The 4,313-nt window shown below is 50.0% G+C and overlaps 1 pseudogene; it reads right to left on the bottom strand.

The window, feature by feature from the left end:
• Positions 1-2,294: 2,294 nt before the first annotated feature.
• LOC144115384 (uncharacterized) lies at positions 2,295-3,041 on the bottom strand (annotated as a pseudogene).
• Positions 3,042-4,313: the final 1,272 nt, after the last annotated feature.

The raw sequence follows: 4,313 nt of genomic DNA, 5'->3' as shown, positions 1-4,313 counted from the left end.
CACAATGAGCCCGATGCAGCTGTCTTTTGCCAGGCTGTTACAGGAACCGGATCCAACCACACCTGCTGTTTTGTGCGTTATCGCATTTCCTTCTATTTTCTGCATGCCGTTGGGAAAAGATTAGAAAAGGTGACGTGGTACCGTCTGGTTTCCTGTATGAGAGGAAGGTGTGAATTGATAAGCGAAGTCACCCCATCAAATGTCGTTGCCTTGGCGCTTCATGATAATCACGCCTTTCATCCGTTTTATTCGGGAGTGGGCTCCGCATAGCGTGAATGATGCCGCCTCGTGTTCCAGAGGAAAAGAGAGTAGCTGCAGTACGCATGTCTTTGAGCGGCGTATCCCAAAGACAGATCGCGAGCACTTTATATTTATAGCTAGCTACAGCGAACAGGATAATTTGCGCGTTTAGAGTTGAAGGGCGCATAGGTGACGCAGCAAAGAACTGCGTTCGGAAGACGACAGAAGAGGATGCCGCCTTGGTTCTTGTCGCCGAGGCCAATCCCTTCATGACGGCCGGCTAGGTTAGAGATGCGGTTGGCCTGGATGTCAGCGAAGAATTGGTGAGAAGACGCCTTTCGTAAGAAGGCCTGAAGAGTCGAAGTGCTGCCCAAAAGCCGCGTGGACGCCTCGAAGGCAAAAAGACTGGATTTTGCCCAGACCCATCTTCATTGGACAGCAAGTGACTGGCACAATGTCGTATTTACCGACAAGTCCACATTCTGCACGCAGTGGGACCAAAAGCGCAAACTATACAGACCAGACCTAACCAGGTTCGGTTTTTCATACTATCAATATTTTGTTAGTGTCTGCCTGTTTCCGCTTTTCATGTAATTTTATGTTTTATTCTGGGTTACAGAAACCGGAGCAAAGGTAAAAGGCAAGAAGCCTGACAAAGGCCTTCGCTCCGTATGCAGTTCGGCACTCAAGGATTACATTACAAATATGCATAACCATAATTGCAAACAAATCAGTCGTAATTATTCATCATTAAATGTTTCTGTAATGCATGACAAAGGATCTCGGATCTTCGTTACAAAACACCTCATAAAAATTGAGTAATTGTTTTCATCTCTTATAGGTATGACCCCCGATACGTCCAGCAAGTAAGAGCCAGTGGACGCAGAAGTGTCAACGTTTGGGGGATGGTAACAAAAGAGGGTCTCGGAGCAATACAGCGAATTGAGGGCTGATTTTGTGCCAACTCTTACATTATTATTATAGAACAGGAGCTCCTCCATGTCCTCGACGGTCCTTTTGGTGACGGCTTCATTTTACAGCAGGATTTGTCTCCCGTGCACACGTCTCGCGCTGCCAAAGGCCGCCTGGAAGAACTCTATCATTACCATTGCCTGGCCGCCACTGGGAGCGGACATGAATATTGAAAACCTGTGGGGCATAATGAAAACTAACCTGTCCAAAATGGGGCTTCACAACGAAAGCTGCGATGAATTGTGGCGCAAAGTTCAAGCCGAATGGGAGCTTTTGAAAATGGACCGCGACCTCGTACCAGCGCTGTACGACTCTCTTCCGCGACGCATTGCCGCGGTTGTTCAATCTGGTGGAGCTTTTTGCAGCTACTGAAGGACAACCGGAAGCCCATAGTTTGTCAAGCAGCTGTATTAGAAAAATCTCTATAGTGCTAGTGCAAGCAGAGGTATTCTTATGGACTATCTGCATTTCTTTTTTTTGTTCTCGAAAAAGCAAGAAATTTATTTCTGTTATGACATTGACAACGCGTCTGTGCTTTTCTTTCCAAGATGGAAGTTCCTCTTCAGCAGGACTTCGAGTGGCAGATATCTTTAATTTGCCGCAGGAAAGTGCTACGCGACCCATAGCAAAAAGAAACAAAATGCTGATAAGCATGTAGTATAATCAGCGGGCGTATATCGCATCCCATCCAGTGCTAGCGGTACCACCTCACCGCTTATTTATAACTTGATGGAAGCGTTCAGAAAAGAAAAAGAATGATGACGATAACAGTGCTCAAACGAAGCAGGGGGTGAGGTCCCGTTCGCAGAACAGCCTGGCAGAGGACAGCTGCACCGGAGTGCTCATTGCGCGCACGCGCGTATTCTTGCTCATTTCGCCTCTGTGCTCCGTCATACGGCGCTAATCGACACGACGATCGACGCTCATGCGTTCAGGTTAAAAACGTGGGAGGGTGTACAAGCATGGCCATGTGCACTTCGTACCGTAAGGACACGTGTGAACATGACAGAGCGCATACTTACACCTTCTTTTCGAAGAGTAAAGAAAGGGGGGAAAAGTCTAAAAATTCACATGTCAAGGACCTAATGCTGTGGTCTCTCTGGCACGGGGTAACGTTGTGGCGGTTTACGCAGACGGTCACTTCTACGAAGGATGTCCTCAAGTTGTAGCTCCGCCATCTGGTCAGGCTGGGATACCGACTCCACAGAAACTGTCGCTTCAGAGTCCGGCGTAGGTTGCATTTCTTTGGAACTGAGATGCTCCCTGGTGCGCAGCAGCTCTTGTCCGCTGCCTGTAAGTAGGGTGTACGACCGAGGTGTGCCTGCAGGGCCGACAACCACAGCTGGCGACCAGGTTCTGCGTATGGTGTCGTACACTGATACTGGAGACCCGCTGCGAAGATGTGGTAGACGCTTGGCCGTCCGGTTGTATAATATCCGCTGCTTTTCTGTTATTTCCTGGAGGCGATTGCGAACGGATTGTGGTGGCACAGTCTGCGGTTCGAGGTGCTGGGAGAGGACCGGCAACTGCGTCCTTGCTTAGCGGCCCATCAATCTTTGAAAGGGCGACTTCAGTTGCTCCTCCCTTGGCATGTTTCGCCACTCCAGCAGGGCGCTTTGAAATTCCAGGGTTGCGGAAGGACACTTCGTTAGCAGTTTTTTCGCCTCCTGCACTGCACGCTCCGCGATGCCACGAGGATAGTACGGGCTTGAAGTTACGTGGACAATTCCGAGCTGCGCAGCAAAAGAGCGGAACCACGCGCTGATGAAAGGTGGGCCGTTATCACTGCACAGCTTTGCAGGGATTCCATGAGTCGCGAAGACAAGCATGTACGCGTTGTTTACAGCTGTCGCTGTTCTCTGCCGTAGCTTTTGAACCTCGAAAAAAGTAAAAATCCACGTGGATTAGGTAGCACTAGTCATCGTGGTGGGAAATATCAAGCCCTACTTCTTGTCATGGTTGGCCTGGTATCTCGTGGCTCAGCATAGGCACTGTAGTGTTCCTGCGCTTGTACTTTTCGCACGCTGCACATGACTTAGCTAGAGCTGAGGTGTCTGCGTTCATGCCGGGCCAGAACGTTACTTCTCTGGCTCTCATCTTCATTTTTTTCTTCGCCTCCACGTGCGGCGTGTAGCAAGCGCAGAATTTCCGGTCGCTTTAGAAAACAGAGTAAACTCACTTTTCCAGAGGGTCCAGTTCTGGTAAGCGTCACCCGTACCTTCCAGTGGCTTTGGCGGTGGAAGAACCGTCGACGCCATACTTCTTTCTCTGGAGTGCACTAGGGGTGCAGCTGGACGAAGGGGCGGAGAAGAACGGCGGTGAGCGCGGCTTGCGAATCGCGTTGCCGCCCCACTTCGGACACCATGGGAACGGTTGGGAGGCAGGGAACAAAGCGTGTTCATTATCAGACAAGGGGAAACTTATATAAGGACAGGCACAAGCATGAGCATGCGCACTTAGTACCTTAAGGGCACGTGCTAACATGACAGTAGGCATACTTACAACTAGAATATTCTGGAACAACGTAGAATCAGCTCTGCCTCGATGCGATCAATCGAGATAAATCTGGTCGCGTCTTGCATCGCAAACAAAGCGATAAAGCGGCGTGGCGACAGATTTGAAGAATGAACAAACACTGCAAAGATTCTCGTTAATATTCGGTTCAAACCGCATGTTTGGTGCTCGGAATCTAGAAGTATTCGTCCCGAGCGAATAACGTTTCTGGAACTCTTGCTTCGTACTCCGGGATTGCAACGCGGCACGCGCGAAACCGAAGCTCCGACTTCGCGCCGCGTGCCTGCGCTCCCGCGCGTCTGCCGGAGCCGGTCTGCGCATGCTCGCGGCAACAGACGCGACCGGCCTCTCCCCTAATAGATCTAATGGGGGCGTCAAATTTCCCCCATACCTCTCCTCGGTCGGACCTGCCCGCCATTGTTTGCAGTGCAGGGTTATCGCCATGCGGGTTCTCTGACGATGCTATTAAGAACTACTGCTGAATAATATTCTGTACATGTTGAAATACCATCACATTGAAATAAATGTTTTGTAAGTTAGAAGGGTTGGAAAATTGGCTCCCCCTAATGCAGAACCCTACGCACGCA

Source organism: Amblyomma americanum, chromosome 1 (assembly GCF_052857255.1).
Source record: "Amblyomma americanum isolate KBUSLIRL-KWMA chromosome 1, ASM5285725v1, whole genome shotgun sequence".
NCBI classification, from domain to species: Eukaryota; Metazoa; Arthropoda; class Arachnida; order Ixodida; family Ixodidae; genus Amblyomma; species Amblyomma americanum.
This window is presented reverse-complemented; position numbering and strand designations above follow the sequence as displayed.